Raw genomic sequence first — 18,499 nt, 5'->3', positions numbered from 1 at the left:
AAACGTAGATTGAACGCGGCTAGATAAGACGGTCCGTAAAACATCACAGTGTGCCAGCCCCAGTAACGTCTCTGAACTACCTAGATATGACGTTATATATAGAATATCACACTGCTGTTTTGACCTCGGCCCTGGTATCAGCCCGAGCGGTTGGTATCGGCCCAAGCCCGGAGGGTGCGGGCCGAGACCATCCAAGGGCTGATACCAGGGACGAGATCAAAACAGTGGTGTGGTATTGTTTATATCATATATCTAAAACCAAAGAAATGAAAGAACAAATATTAAGACTTTTTCCCAACAAAATTTTTTTTAAAAATAAAAATGAGTTATCGTTCTTATTTTTCGATGTTCATCGATCTTGAGTGCTTGACAAAGGTAATTTATCAAGTAAAGTGAGGATTTGCCTGATTTGGTCATTGAATAGATGAGTCTTGATGTTTTAAAACATGTAACAATCAAGGGCACATTTAATTGCTAAGATTTAGAGGTTCCAAACTTTTGATAACTCTACTTTCACTTTGGATCGAATCGATTTGCATGTTCAACAAATCGTTACAGGTCTGAGATTTAAAGTAACTGCTTGTTTTGCTTACGATATGTATTAGAAAAAATAATGACACAAAAAGAGAAAACTTGATATTGTCTTACTGTCAAAGCAAATAAACCTCCATTTCTGTTCAAAACATACAACTCTCAGTAAACAAGAAGTACCTTTCTTACGTCACAACTACCATCATTTGGCGCACTTTTTAAAAACAATTTTCTCAATATTCTAGCATATATAAATAATTCTTAAAGATTGAGGACTAGTTTTAGGATACAAAATATTTATCTTTAACACTTTAATATTAATTTTACTCTTAATTCACACAAATTAAACAGAAATAATGGATTGAAATTTGAGGGCGAGACAGCTCCTTGACAACGGGCTGAGACAGAGATATGTGAAATGCTCACGTCACAGGTCCGTAGACAGAATTAGAATTTATAAATCAAATATATATTAGTCTGGCACAAGTGATTAACAAGAATAAATTGAGGATATTCTATGTGAATCTATTAGAGAAGTGTGTCCTCTAACTGAATTCTGCTGGGGGATTTTATGTACTTTATCCTATTTTGTATAAATTGTGATGAAGAGTGGACATTGCCCCCTTGTAAATGGGTAAGTAGAATTTCTCGTGAAATATTTTTTTAAGAAGTAAAATTCAGTTTTGCCCCCAGCACTTCTTATATACAAAAGAATATGATTACTTGATTGATGTAACAGACTGTTCACAGTAAGTTTGTTTTTCACTTGTGCCGATGCAATTTTCGTGCAACATATAGGAAAATTTGTGTCCGTCACGTGATCAACAGTTCATGTGACATCGCAAAAATGCTTTATTAAAATACCTGATTGAATTCTCTTTACAAATTGACTGTACATGTATACATAGATAACAGATTGAAATCAAAACCTATCTCGAAAGAAAACAGTATATTTCTAATGTATATTAAGCCTTCGGACAACCTGAACATAGATGCGAACCGGGGATATATTTCCTCCGTTGAAAATTGAGACCAAAAGACGTGCAATTCAAACCCGGGGTCATTTTCAACAGCTTGGTAATTTTGTTTCTGATGATCTCAACATGTTGAACATTGACCCTGTTAAATATTGGCCCCAAGTACAGAGGATTGCATGATTTAAAACTGGAAGTTGTTTTACGTAATTTATTATACAATTATTGCTGTTTTGAGGTCAATGCGATGATTTAGCCACCTGAGGAGTAAAATATTCACCGAGTCCCGAAAAAAATGTTTTATTATATGATTCAATGATTAAATGCTGCAAATTCATTCAGCAGTTCATGCCGTCTTACTTGAATATATTTGCTTAAGTCTTAGCCAAATGCAATGAGAGAAGCAGGGTCAGTTAAACAGTACCAGTCGTATTAGTTAATCCTTAAATCCTTAATCCTGAAAACGTGTCAGTTTACCCTAAATTATAAATAAAAGGAATCAAAGGTCCAAATATATTCCTGTGGTGACCGAACATATTTATTTGTAGTTCCATTTAGACGCTCTTCCAAGTTAGATGTGTATTTTTTTCAATCGAAATGAGTTTGAGATATTCAAGGAACAATTAATCAACCCATGTGCATAATTAAAGTGTATTTAGTTATATCGTAATGGAACGTCGTAAGTTCAAATTTGTCATGTGTTTCAAGGGGAATAAAACATCTACAGTATATTTCCGTAATGTAAGTCATATACGGTACCAATTTTGATGCACCAGAGGCGCATTTCGACAAATTATGTCTCTTCAGTGATGCTCAAGCCGAAAGGTTGGGAATCCAAAATATTCAAGTAAAAAGAAATGAGAGAGCTGAAAAAAGGGTGCCAAAGACTGGAGCCAAATACGTCAAAGGATCAGAGCTATTCATGAGGGAGATAATCCTTAATTTTGAAATAAATTTCTAAATATTACCACAGCGATTAAATATATATCCGTATTTTCTAATGTAAGTGAATCATTTGATTTTTTTAAAATTAAGAACTGCTTTTTGTCAAGACTTATTGCAACGTTATATGTAGCTCATTTTTAAGAATTGCGTATAAGTTAATATCGAATTCATTGTAATACCTTCTTGGCATAATTTGAAAATAATTATCAGCTTGCATTTCTGTGATAAAAATATCAAATGAGAAGGTCAAATTTTACAACCAAAGTGTCATGAAATCGTAGTGTTTTTAAATTAGAAAATATGACTTTATAATTTAAAATCTTATACATGTACTCAGTGATCAATATTAAAAAAAAATGTAATCATTTTTTTGTAACTTATTGGAAAAGTTTTTGAAGTTTGTAGTAAAATTGAATGCACAATATTATTTTTAACAAAAACTAACTTTTCATAAATAATAACAGTAAAAAGGGAAAAGATGAATCATTTTTGGGCATGTTTACTGTAGATTTGTGCGACATTAATCAAACACTGAAAGATAATGAAATAGACTTTATCTTTGGATTCCCATCTTTGACAAATTTTCTGTAATTTACTAATTTCTAAAAGGTTTAAAGACTTGAATAATTTTACAATAGTCTTACTTTTTTGTTTGATTTATACTGTTCGAAATGAAAAAAAAAGAAGAACGGAATAACAAAATATTTTTCAGCCTCTATTTCTCATACGTAATCTTAATATGCACTGACCCCGCTAGTCATTGCGCGATACGAAGTTTTGGAAACACATGCAGGAGAAGACTGAGCGAAATAACTTACTTAACTACTTAATGCACAAAAAAAATCCTAGTATTTCATGCACATGTATTTGTGTAGCTTTTTTTTCTTACAATATTTAAAAGGTAAATTTTATTCGAGGCACGATAAAATTTTCAAATACAAATAAAATATATGGGTAACTAATGTCCGTCACAGTCTTGTAATTACATGTATAGCTTTTATAAATTAGCATCCGTTCAGTAGTTTTTTGTGTCCGAGATAATAACACAATGGCTCTTTTTTTTTTTTTTAGACAGAATCGTAATAAACTTTGCAAATTTTATGCCATCGTATCTGCCGAGGTCGTGATTTTTTTCTATTCCGAAAATATGTCTTTTTCTAATATATTATCGTCAACAGATACTAGAAATTCAAATAATCGAAAGACACCGTAAAATTTCAATTAACTGTATAAGTATCATTTTATAAAAAAAAATCCACAAAATGTCTCGAATAAAACATTTAAAAACATGCAGTTCTGCAACAAGGAATACACAGCCCTCGAACCATGTTAATTGAATTTTCGGAGTAATTTTGGGATCGACGCTTTCCATACATAGAAGGTCTCGCAATTAGGGAATACAGAATTGAGAAATTCCGTAATTAGCGTTTTTCGCATATCCAAAAAACCGCCGAGAGTGTAACCATGATATTGCTAAATGTAACTATAATTATTGGTAAGTAGTTAAAATGTGAAACCATTATCTTTAAATATTTTTCCCCAGATTTTTTTCACTTTTAGTAAGTTTTATTGAAATGTTACATTTACACAACGTAAAAAAGACCGTGTGTATGAATTGGCTTTCCGCATTTGTTCATGTTCACAAAACAGTAGGCTTTGTGTATGAATTAATTTCTGTGGTTTTCATACGAATTGACTCCTAATGTGTACGAAGTACATGTAATTGTAAATCAACGTAATTTAATGGATATTAATGAGGCGAGAAATAACGTCAAATATCAGGGATTAAACGTTGCCCCAATCAACAAAATGTCATTTAAATAATTTGAGAGTATTTGTTAACCATGTAATTTTATTTTTGAACACCCCATCTTTTTAGCTCACCTGAGCTGAAAGCTCAAATGAGCTTTTCTGATCACCCATTGTCCGTCGTCCGATCGTCCGTCTGTAAACTTTTTACATTTTCAACGTCTTCTCAAGAACCACTGGGCCAATTTTAGCCAAACTTGATACAAAGTATTCTTGGGTAAAGGGGAGTTTAAATTGTAAAAATAAAGGGCCAAGTCTCCTTACCAGGGGAGATAATCTAGAAAAGACAAAAATAGGCTGGGGTCATTAAAAAATTTTCTTCTCAAGAACAACAGGGCCAAAAAGGCTGAAACTTGTGTGAAAGCATCCTAGGATAGTGTAAATTCTAAATTGTTAAAATCATGACCCCCGGGGTAGGGCGGAACCAAAATAGGGAATCCAAGTTTTACATTGAAATATATAAGAAAAAATCTTTAAAAATCTTCTTCTCAAGAACCACTGGGCCAGAAAAGCTGAAACTTATATGGAAGCATCATCCAGTAGTGTAGATTTTGAATTGTTAAAATCATGACCCCAGGGGGTAGGGCGTGGCCACAATAGGGAATCCAATTTTCACATTGAAATATATAGGAAAAATCTTTAAAAATCTTCTTCTCAAGAACCACTGGAACAGAAAAGCTGAAACTTATATGGAAGCATCATTGACTAGTGTAGATTCTAAATTGTTCAAATCAGGACCCCCGGGGGTAAGGCGGGGCCACTATAGGGAATCCAAGTTTTACATTTAAATACATGTATATAGGAAAGATGTTTAAAAGTCTTCTTCTCAAGAACCACTGGGCCAGAAAAGCTGAAACTTATGTAGAAGCATCCGGGGGGAGTGAAGATTTTAAATTGTTAAAATCACGACCCCCGGGGGGTAGGGCGGGGCACAATAGAGAATTCAGTTTTACATTGGATTATGTAAGAAAAATCTTTAAAAATCTTCTCAAGAACCACTGGGCCAGAAAAGCTGAAACTTATGTGGAAGCATTCTGGGGTAGTGTAGATTCTTAATTGTTCAAATCTTGACCCCCGGGGATAGGACGGGGCCACAATAGGTATTACAAGGGGAGAAATATGGTAAAGAACACCATGGCCAAAGTTACTCAGGTGAGCGATGTGGCCCATGGGCCTCTTGTTCATTATTTTGGTTTCTGCAAAAATCGCCGTTAGGGTCCCTGCAATTTTACACTGTTGTTTATTCATAACCCAGAGTGGCAGCAATAGCCTGTGGCTATAAATAGCCATACTCTAATAAGAGGCCCATGGGCCACATCGCTCATCTGAGCAAATAACCTAGGAAAAAGCACATATCAGTTCAGTATTGAAAAGTTTACATGGGGGAGTTGGGGGGACTTGAATTTTAAACTATCTGAGGATGCTTCCATATCAATATAAAAAAATTGTTTTGCTGTTCTTGAGAAAAAAATTTTGATCTGTCTTTTTCGCCCCACCCAACCCCGGGGGGAGGGGGATCATCATTTGAACAAACTTGACTCTACACTACCTGAGATTGCTTCCATATCAATATGACTAAACAAGGGTTTGATGGTCTTGAGAAGAAGATTTTTAAAGGTTTTTTCCTATATATTCCTTTGTAAAACTTTGATCCCCATTGTGGGCCTACCCTACCCTCGGGGTGATCATTTGAACAAACTTGAAGCTACACTACCAGAGGATGATTCCATATCAATATGACTAATCATGGCTTTGCTGTTCTTTAGAAGATTTTTTTGTTTTTTCCCCTATATATTCCTATGTAAAAGTTTTGATCCCCCATTGTGGTCCAATCCTACCCCCGGAGGTCATCATTTGAACAAAATTTGCATCTACCCCACCTGAGGATGCTTCCATTTAAATATGACCATTCATGGCTTTGCTGTTCTTGAGAAGATTTTTAAAGATTTTTGCGCTATACTAGTATATTCCTATGTAAAACTTTGAAACCCCTTTGTGACTCCACCCTACCCCCAGGGGTCATCATTTGAACAAACTTGAATCTACACTATGTAAAGATGGTTTCCTAAAAGTTTCAATGTTTTTGGCACAGTGGTTCTTGAGAAGAAGATTTTTAAAATATGCCACCATATTTTCACTATTTCTAAATTATCTCTCCTTGAATGAGGGTGTGGCCCTTCATTCGAACAAATATGAATCCCCTTCACCCAACACAACCTTGTGTCAGGTTTATTTGAAATTGGCCCAATGGTTCTGGAGAAGAAGTTGAAAATGTGAAAAGTTTACAGACGGACAGACAGACAGACGGACTACAGACAAAATGTGATCAGAAAAGCTCACTAGAGCTTTCAGCTCAGGTGAGCTAAAAATCATTAAAAAGTACAGGTATGCGTCATACCTCAAACTTCCAATATTTTCCAAATACTAAAACTACGATTTATAGAAATATTAAGGAAAATCCTTGTTGCAGTTAACCTATTGCAAATGTTAACAAACGTATTTCTGAAGTAAATAGTATATATACTATTATTCTAGATTTACACATATTTTCTTTCGATATAAATATTACCTAATCATTGTAATTATACAAGAAACTTTTACTACAAATAAATTACTTGCATATTTTTAGGGTTCTACTGAAAATTCGAGATCTTCCTCTTTAAAGTATTTCATCTTTTAAACAGACTGTCCTCCCTTTGAAATTGTCCATTTAAAATTAAATATACTAACAAGTTAAGAATAAAGAATTGAATTAAGTGTATATTTTCAATTGATTTAATCATAGTTGTAAATATCAACTCATTAATCTGTCTTTTTATGTCGTTGAATCTAGAGCCGATTTCATGATCAAAATTCCACGATTCAATTTCCCACGGACTAGTGTAAATTCAACACCTTTAGTCTCAATATTCAACAATGAAAAATGACCTGCTGGGTCAATGTTCAACCCTGGTCAAATTTCTACGTTACGTCGGTTCTTTGGATGTCTTAAGGTCTACATTTGCTGCCCTCAGCTGGCAAGTGGTGGCGTCTCAATATGAGTGAAAATTTTTGAAGAGAAATAAAATCAAAGTACTTACAGTACTGAAAAGCGCTAAGCTAAGTAAGTTAAAAGAACTCTGGAGAATAAGTATGCCCTTTTTCAAAAATTGTAACAGTTCTACTTACATACACTTTTTCAGAATTTAATGTCGATCTTATATGTCTCAAAATGTTTATTTTTTTAACGTTTGACATGAGTGTAACTTAACTACTTAAGGAACACGTTCGACTGCTGAGTAATTATTTTCATGCCCAGACTTTGATCAGATAGATTACGATCCTTGGAGCATAAAGATGCAAACAACTCAAGTAATTTGTTGCTATCGCGCTAAATCACATTTCTATCGATGTGGCCCATCATCGAATACGGTACGTTAAAGTGACAAAATAATTACTAATACAATAGTACATTCACACTGGCGTATATCTATTGCTTTGTCATACCGATATTCATGTACACCCACTCATTTTTTAATGTTAAACATTGTTAAAAGAAAAAGTGCAAGCAACTTTACTGGTCTTCACCGCTAGATCCATCATAAAATTAAGATATGATGGCACTGCGCTAGATCACTACAGCGGTGCTATTTTTAGTAAATGCGCCTATCGGAATATTTGAGATGCTATGTTTAGAAGAACATCATGCCGATAGGGGTCGTTGACTGGATGATTTCCTGTTTATGAAGACTCCCTAATAAGCGCTTGCGCATGCGCTTAGCGCTTTAAAAAACAGAGAAACAAGCAAAATACACACACACACACACACACACCCTCACACACACACACAACAAACAAACACACGCAGGGCCAGTACGTGAAATATTAATAGCCATTCTCTGTAACTACTTAAACTTTTGTTGCACGCATAGTCACAGAATTTTTTCAATTTGGCTATAATTTACCACCTCATAAACTATGGCATGTCAAACGTTGCAATATTCGATCTTTTGCATTTGCATTGTATAATTTTCCATTTGCATTGTATAATTTTTATTTGTATTGTATAATTTTCTATTTGTATTGTATAATTTTTCATTTGTATTGTATAATTTTTATTTGTATTCTATAATTTTCTATTTGTATTGTATAATTTTTCATTTGTATTGTATAATTTTTATTTGTATTCTATAATTTTCTATTTGTATTCTATAATTTTCATTTGTATTGTATAATTTTTATTTGTATTGTATAATTTTCCATTTGCATTGTATAATTTCTTATTTGTATTGTAAAATTTCTTATTTGTATGCGATAATTTTTCATTTGTATTGTATCCGCGGACTGTTTATTTATTTCGTTACGAAGGATGTCATTGGTCATAAAATTTAGTCTGTCTAAAACTTGAGTTTCATCATATATTTCTATTTAAGACTTTGATCCTCCATTGTGGCCCCACCCTACCCCCGGGGGCCATGATTTGAACAAACTTGAATCTACACTACCTAAGGCTGCTTCCACTTGAGTTTCATCTTTCCTGGCCCTGTGGTTCTTGAGAAGCAGATTTTTAAAATATGCTATTAATTTTTCACTAATTCTTTATTACCTTTCTACCAAAAGAAAAAAAAATATATAAAAATAACCCCCCCCCCCAAAAAAAAAAATCTATACCACGGGAATGGGGGCTAGGTGTGGTTAATGAACTACTTCCTTTAATATTTACATATAACGCTTCTTAACGTTTTACAAGGATCCGTTTTTTTTTTTTTTTTTTTTTTTTTTTTTTTTTTTTTTTTTTACAAATGCCTCTTACCAAATTATGTTGGGTAAGTGCTTTTACATGGTTTCTGGAAGGGGTGGAGTAAGTCTTGGTCATAAGTTACTTAACTACATGTATATTCATTTGTAAAAAAAAAAAAAATAATAATAACCGTAGGAGGAAGGCAGGTACAGATTATTTATTTTTAACATTTTCAAGGACTAAACTTTAGAAATTATGTTTACATTGCACACCATAAAGTGTACAATTCCATCAAGCTTACCAACCAAATCAAATTTAGCAACCGACATAAATTCAAGAAAGCACAAGAACAGATTTTCCGAATAGGTCCAGCATATTTTTACAACAGATTATTATTGATTATATTTTGGGAAATACATGTAGCAGATCTATTATGTGGGTTGAAATATTTATCATCAATATCTATAAATTTTCAAGTTTTTAAGAATAGTATTGTGAAGTAAAATGGATTTAGGCTTTTTCTGTCAACTTCTCTGAAAAATGTCACAGGAAAACATAATTTGACTGTCACTGGAAAAGTGCGGGCTGTTGAATAGGGGTCAAAAATGTACATTTTAGAACAAGGACTTAGTCTACTAAAACAACAAAAGAGTGTTTTTATATGCATGTAGCACAATTCTCTACGTACAAGTAACTCAATATGGTAAGTGTATAGGCTTTCAATATTCTGACTTAATGACCTTAAAAAACATTCTCATAGCATTTTCACATTATGCATCAAGCTAAAGGTGAGAAAGTAAATTATTTACCAGTTCCAGTAAAATAAATTGTGTATAAAGCAGGATACGCTTTCACAATATCCAAGTAAAAATGCTCTACTAACAAGCTAATTTAGAGAATCTGTGTCCCCTGCTTAAGAAAAAAAAAGAGCATGTACAGATCTAGAGTGGTGTACAGTACACTTTAAGAAGAGCAGGCGGGACCATAAAATTTCATTGCAAAAGCTTAAAAGCTTCTTGAGATATTGCTCGGGAATGAAACTTTAACACACAAATAGAAAGTATAAATTTTTGACATTGACCTTTGACCTTTTGACCTCGAAATCAATAGGGATCTTTTTTAGTTCATAGGGAGTTGTGGTTTAAAATTTCAATGCAAAAGCTCAAAGGCTTCTCGAGATATCGCACAGAAATAGTGTTTAAACAGACAGAATTTATGAATTCATGACCTTGACCTTTGACCTTAAAATCAATGGGAGTCTTTCCTAGGCCACAGGGATTTTTTATGCAAAATTTCATTGCAAAGACTCAAAGGCTTCTCGAGACACCAGGCCGAAACGAAAGTGTTACAGAAAGACAAACTGACGGACAGATTGACTGTCAGACAGACCCAAATCAGTACCCCCCACTTTCAGTGAAAGCGGGGGACAAAAAGGCAAAGTTTATATACCATTTTGACCTTGAACTTTGACCTTTTGTCCGTATTTACCAATTCATGAGATGCTACATATAGTTATTGTCCACCAGAACTGTAATTTTGCTTATTTATGCTGTTTAAAACAAAAGTATTAGTTAGGAAACAGAAAAAAAATGTGCTTAGTTTCCTTAAATTTCCATCTAAATCGAGCCATTTTGACTTTGACCTTTGACTTCTTGTCATGAACATTGATTTTTCTTTTTGATTTTGCTATTGTGTACCACATATCTAAATCTGGTTTTAATCCATTTAAAAAAAAACAAGGTATTTATATGGAAACTGACTGTAGATACCTATTGCGCTTGTCTGGAATTTAAAAAAAAAAACCCATAAGTTTGTAATCATGGTAACATAAAAACAAAATATGAATACCAAATGTTTCTTTGCAGTTTCTATTAGAACTATATACGAACTTTCAGACCAATGTATTTATTTTTTCCCAAATGTCGGCAAAATTTTATACAAGGCTTTTCAAAAGAGCCTCAAATCTACAATTTTTCCCCAGAAAATCATTCCTAAAAAACTGGCGATATTTTTTCTAGTAGGTAAAGTTACTCAAATACTAGAAATTATCTAAAGAACGATAAAAATGGTCTATATTTGCAAAAAGATGAAGTCATGTAAATATCTTGTTGTATTAAAGAATTTTAATTAATCAAAAAGGGTAATTTTTCATCAAAATTTAGCATTTTCTAGGCCATGAAAAATGTATGTTAGTTGCCATGGTAACCATTGACCATAGCAACCATTTTATTATGAATTTTTGTTTCATATATCAATATAAGACCTAGCGTGCCACACTCCCTATATAAGAGTTTAAATACTTACAGAGAATGGCTATTAAAAAGAAAATCCTATGTTTAAAATTTAGGTTTCAGCACCATCCAAATACAACATTTAAAGCGTCTCTCAATAAATGTAGATATTTAAATTTCAGTTAATATTAATCAATATACAAAAAATTAAAAACGGGAAAATAATTAAAATACAAGTATTAAGAATAGTTTAGAAACATTAATTCGATATGAGGAGAATGAAGATATGAATTTCTGAAAAATTATGAACAAATAAAATTTAAATTACTTCTTAGTTTCACTGGATATCCCATGATTTTTTTTCTTTTTTCGTTTCTTTCTCTTTCTTGGTGGAGGATTTTCCAGCTTCCACTTTTCTATAACACATAAAACTATATCAGTTACCTTAAAAAGAAACAAATGAGTGTAAAGGAAAGAAAATAAACCGTTCTAATACAAGTTTAGATGAAACATTTCTTTTAAGCTTTCCTTAATGGTAGCATAGAAGTGCTTTAAAGATGAATAAAAAATTCCTTAAGCCATCTCTGAGCACCATTAAACTACATATGTATCTTTTAGTAATATTAAAAGTATATCATCTTTAAGCCAGCAGTAAGCTATTACTACCTCCTTGAAGGGGGCTTGAAAGTAGCTTAAAGTAGCTTAAATAATACTGAAAGATGGACTTTAGGGGCGTAAGAATGTCATCCAGATATTTCTAAGCCATTTAAAGATATGTTAAACAATGCTTTTTCTCATACCTGCAAGCACTGATAATCTTAATTATCTCGCGAAATTACAGTGTACTTATATGGAGACAAGATGATTTACTGCAAAGTGTTAAGTTCAATTTACCAAAATTTTCTAACTCTTCATTACGAAAATGAAACTATTTTACAGAACTCCTACTATTAATGGAGCAGAATGAGGTCTTCCACAGACGCAAGATTATTTCAACATCTCAGAAAATCGTTTTTTTTTTCTTTTGTTATTATTATTCTTTTTAAAAACAATTCCAATTTAACACATGTGTGAACACATTACTAAAGACAGCTTAAAGGCTTTATAAAGGTTTCGTAAAATAAGTGTGTTGCAAAAACGATTTGTAAAGTTTTGACATTAAATACATCTAAAGTGCGTGTCAAGAAGGCTTACATTGAATATGTTTTAAAGCCTACTTTAAGCAAATATTTAAGGATTGTTTTTCGTATAAATAAAAATAAATTTCTTTGATGTCTGTAAATCAGATTAATACGGCGGTACATTTACGACACGTAATTATTTCTTTTAAGATACCAGGAAAAAAAAATTATCTCGTAAAAACGAGATATCTTGTCGTGAAAACGATTTATCATGTCGTGAAAACGAGAAATTATCTCGTGAACACGACTTATTATCTCTTGAAAACGTTATAATATCTCGTGAATAATATCTCTTGCAAACAACTTATTATCTCGAAAAAAAAAAAGACTTATTATCTCGTGAAAACGACACAATATCTAGTGAAAACGAGATATTATCTCGTGAAAACGAGAAATTATGTCGTGAAAACGAGATATAATCTCGAGATATAATCTCGTGAAAACGACTTATTTTTTTGGTAAAAACGACATATTAGCTCGTGAAAACGACAAAATATCTTGTGAAACGAGATATTATTTCGTGAAAACGAGATAATATCTCGTGTAAACAAGATATTTAGTCTTTTTCACGAGATAATATTTCGCTTTCAGGAGATAATTTTTCGCTATCACGACATAAAATCTCTTTTTTACGAGATAATATCTCCTGAAAACGAGAAAATATGTCGATTTCACGAGATAATATCTTGTGAAAAGGAGAAAATAAGTCATGTTCACGAGATACCATCTCGTTTTCACGATATATTATGTCGTTTTCACGAAATATTATTTCGTTTTCACGAGAGAAATTTTTCCTGGTATCTTAAGATAAATAATTACGTTTTTTCACGAGATAATAAAATTAATAGTTTTTACGACATAATATCTCGTTTTCACGAGATAATATATCGTTTCCACGAGATATTATGTCGTTTTCACAAGAGAGTAAGTCGTTTTTACGAGATAATATGTCGTTTTCGCGAGATATTATTTCGTTTTCACGAGATAGTTTTTTTTCGTTTTCGCGAGATAATTTTTTCCTTGTATCTTAAAAAAAAAATTGCGTGTCCTAAATGTACCACCGTAGAATTAGGGAATTTACACAAGAAAAAAAAAAGAAAAAGAAAAAAAAAAAAAAGAAAAGAAAGAAATACACGATGAAAAAAGACTAGTTGGAAAAGTACTTGAAACGTTTTTGTGCTACATGTAAAGTGACACTACCTGGACATAAATTATAACTGAAAAATCCGCATTTTAAAAAATTAAGTTGAAAACCTTCATGTGTCTTTAATAATTCTGATAAAGCCTTCTCGAAATGTGGAACTAATTTTCTGGCCGTTTTCCCTTCATTGTTCTCAGTTGTAGGGTTTACTTCATTTTCTAAGAGTGCCTTGATTATTTCTATTGTCTTTGGGTGTTGAGGTTCATGTTGCACAACAAAATGGAGTACTGTGTTTCCTTTCGAATCAGTCATGTTTTGCTCTCTACATTCTTTTGCTTTTTTCGCGGCTAAATCTAATAATCCAATCTTTCCTAGAGTCCAAAAAAGAATACATTATGTTACAATACAATATATACTTAAGGTATGTTACGCGTAAGCTTTGGAGAAAAGTTTGGTCAGAAGCTCTAACTTCCAAATTATTTATTACAATTTAATTTAATTTTTATGAAATATTTGAATAAAACGATGCAAATTTTACATTACTCAATTTTAAAACTGCTCAAATAATTGTAAAGAAACAAGATTTATGGGGACCATTTCTTGTAGCGGAAGGATATTTAGAAGGAAATTCTTCAAATCTACACATTTCATTGAGTTAAAATATTGGAACTTTATATTTGTACCCAAGAAAATTTTTTGAGTTATTATACGCCAGGAATATTAAATATAGGTTTAAATTAATATTTAAAAAAAATTTACACATTCACTCAACATACTTTGCCAAAAAAAAAGAGGCCCATGGGCCACATCGCTCACCTGAGCACATTGGCTAGGCAAAAGCACAAAGTTCAGTATTGAAAAGATTACCGGGGGGGGGGGGGGGGGTTGGGGTTGGAATTTTAAACTACCTGATTATGCTTCCATGTCAATATAACAAATGGCTTTCTTGTACTTGAGAAGATTTTAAAAAAATTTCCCATGTATTCCTTTGTAAAAATTTAATCCCCTATTGTGGGTCCTTTCTATCCCAGGGGTTATCATTTGAATATACACTACCTGAGGATGCTTCCATATCAAAATGACTAATCATAGCTTTGCAGTTTTTCTTCAGAAGATATGCTCCTATATATTTCTATTTAAGACTTCGATCCTCCATTTTGGCCCCACACTACCTGAGGATGCTTCCACATAAATATGATCAATGAGGGCTTTGCTGTTCCTGAGAAGAAGATTTTTAAATTTTTTCCTTTATATTTCTATGTAAAACTTTGATCCTCCATTGTGGCCCCACCCTACCCCCGGAGGTCATGATTTAAACAAACTTGAATCTACACTATCTAAGGAGGCTTCCATATAAATGTGACACATCATGGCTTTGCTGTTCTTGAGAGGAAGATTTTTAAAGATTTTTTCTTTATATTTCTATGTAAAACTTTGATCCTCCATTGTGGCCCCGCCCTACCCCCGGGGGTCATGATTTGAACAAAATTGAATCTACACTACCTGAGGATGCTTCCACATGAGTTTCGTCTTTCCTGGCCCCGTGGTTCTTGAGAAGAAGATTTTTAAAAGATGCTATTAATTTTCACTAATTCTTTATTATCTCCCCTTGAAAGAGGGCGTGGCCCTTCATTTGAACAAACTTGAATCCCCTTTACCCAAGGATACTTTGTGGCAAGTTTGGTTGAAATTAGCCCAGTGGTTCTTGAGAAGAAGTGGAAAATGCTAAAAGTTTACAGACAGACAGACAGACGGACGCCGGACAAAAAGCGATCAGAAAAAAAGCACACTTGAGCCTTCGGCTCAGGCGAGCTAAAAATGAAGATATATCTAAGAAGTCAATATAAAATCTATATTGTTTTTAGCCTGAAAGTCGTATATTTTGACAAATATCTCAAAATTCACATCACTGATCCATACTTTTTCTTTCATTCTTTTAAAATTACACGATACATTCAACCGATCAGCAGTTAAATCATTAGCTTGATAAAAGAAAATATTTTATTTTCTTTCTAGATTTCTAACACTTAGAATATGATAGTTTTTATTGCAAAAAGGTCGCATTGATTTGCAGGATTTTTTCAATTGTAAATATTATTCAAACTATATTTGACATAGAATTAGATTATATTCATTATGTAAAATATTACTTTGGTTAAAGTGATTAACCTAAAAGCTACAATTTAAGTGCAATAAAGTTAATTGTACCGTTGCTCAGTAAAGTGCACACCGACCCCCAATTTTCATTGTCATTTTGAGTCATTCTATATGAGTAGTTATCCTAAATATACTTCCCAAAAATCCCTGATATAACACATATCACGAGTGACATACCTTAAATGCAAAGTCCCTTTTTTCTTAGACATTCTTTTTTAATTATACTTCGTATTTTCCCTTCAAATATTTATTTATTTCATTTTTCTATTGCTCTTCTACCTGAACTATTCAACAAAATTAAAATATTACCTGTTGCAACTGCTATTCTTACACATGCTTGCAAGTAAGATTCTTTGCTTTTTAAAATAATGTCACAAAAATTAGCAAAATTATTCTCCACCAAAATTTGGATAAATTCAGCTATCCAAGCACGTTTTGAAATGGTGCCAATATTACAGATCGACTTTATTTCAATACGTTCGCAACCGGTCTTTAGTGACTGCTTGCACTGCACAAAATTGTCAAAGAACGCAAAAGCTTCCTTCCATTTTTTGTCATTGATCAGCCTCATGATTATTAGGGATTTAACACTAAGTGGAAGCCTTGCCATAATCGGATCAAAAGATCTGAAGTTTTCTGTAATCATGAAAGAAAAGTATATTATAAATATGATTTTAATAAAAATTATATATAAATTTGACTACTTTAAAGAAGAAGAAGAAAAGAATAGAGAACTTATTGTACATGTAAATTACAATGTAAGAATGCTTTAGTGTAAAGATTTGCTACCACATTCCTTATCTTTTTTTTAAATTCTACTTAAATGCGTAGTATTTTTAGCATTTTTTTTCTCATAAACTACATCAACGTTTTATTAAAACACTTCAATTTATTTAAAAAAAACACATAAAATTCTTATCATGTAAATGAACAATTTATGAAATACATGCGTATTATTAAAAATAAAGTTTTCCAAAGAAATAGTTTCTGTTTTCTTTGAAACATACTTGTATCGAAACACTTTCCTAAACAATTGGATATATGTTTAATAATCACGTCCCTTTCTTCTAGTTCATCTTCATGCACTAAGTTCGCAGCACGAGCAAATGCGTCAAGAGCGTCGACATACATGTTCACACCAAGCTTTGTCTTTCCGAGTAAAAGTTGAATCTTTGCAAAGCAAATTCATATGATTTATTTAAAAAAGATATATTTAAATATATTAAAGTTCGTGATTGTTTTAACAAAAACTATATTAAAAAAAGATAAAGGAAAGCTAGTAGTTGTATGTTCGACCAAAAAAAAAAAAAAAAAAAAAAAAAAAGAAGCAAATTTTAGGCATAGATAGGGCAAAAATACGTACTTAGAAATTAAGACATCCTCTATAACTTATTGACGTTTAAAGAAAGAGGACGTACAAGGTGAAGACTATCCCTCGCTCTGAGGTAATATTTTTCTCAGTTTTCAAGGCTCATGGAAAAGTTATATTTTCTAAAATTATGTTTTCAGTACATGTACATGTAATGGCATCTTCAACACATATGATTCATTTATTTTATTCAATGACTTATTGGTTGATAATTTGTTTTTGAAGTTGCTAGTACAGCATATTTTAGTGAATAATGGTTGATTGAAGCATATATATATATATATATATATATATATATATATATATATATATATATATATATATATATATATATATATATATATATTAGGGATGGCAATTTGTAACCGGTTAACCGATTACTCGGTCGGAACGATGGCAATCGATTAGAAAATCTGTAATCGGTTAATCGGAAAAAAAATAAAATATTTGTCAAAATTGAACACATTTTTAAAAAAAATTGAAAAAAAAATAGAAATCTCTGCAGAAAGGATGATCATTTAGGATTTAACGGATCTAATTTGGGCGTACATGTAATTATGAATTCTCCAGATTGAGACCGTAGCGTAATTGGTTAGTTAATGTACCGGGGATAGTGTTAATTTATGTGAAAACACCATGTCTTTACCCCGACTGTCCTGTGATTCTTTCATGATAATAACTGAATTATTGAGCACTGAATTGGAGTGTTTGTCGTTTTCAGTTTTCAATTCAATTTAATTATTAAACAAACATTGTAAATTAAGGGCTATAGAGTTCATATGTAATATTGATTATCATAGTGAAAATGCAGAAAGAAATTCTGTGACATCTGCTCTGGAAAATTATCAAAGATTCCTTAGGCTTTTTTCATGGTTTTCTCAATTTTTTCTTGTCTACTGGAACTTAAAAAAATATGTACCCGTAGTTTTCTGACCCCAGAATCAAGACTAATGGAATATATTTTAACTTCTATCGTCTTATTTGGGTCAATTTGTGTCTATGGACAGAGCTATTTAAAAAGCAATTGTCAAGAAAACGTGCATTTTGATACGATTAACCGGTTAATCGGTCGGAACGTCTTGCGGTTAACCGATTAGCAATTCTGTAATCGATTGCCATCCCTAATATATATATATATATATATATATATATATATATATATATATATATATATATATATATATATATATATATATATATATATATATATATATATATATATATATATATATATGAATTGGTCAAGTCTCTATTCTGCATTAATGTTAAATGGAAAGTAAATGTAAAATTTATTTTAATACGTTCCAAAAAATGGAGTCTGAACCCTTTCTATATAAATATGGAACATTTCTGAAAAAATGAAACTCTTCAACAAATTCGTTTATTTTAGTCACACTGAAACGCACGTATGACAAGAAGACTTCGGGGCCTAGTGGTTAAC

This window comes from Saccostrea echinata, unplaced genomic scaffold (genome assembly GCF_033153115.1).
Source record: "Saccostrea echinata isolate AGI-Se365-2 ecotype Australia unplaced genomic scaffold, CSIRO_AGI_Sech_v1 ptg000029l, whole genome shotgun sequence".
Classification (NCBI taxonomy): Eukaryota; Metazoa; Mollusca; class Bivalvia; order Ostreida; family Ostreidae; genus Saccostrea; species Saccostrea echinata.
This window is presented reverse-complemented; position numbering follows the sequence as displayed.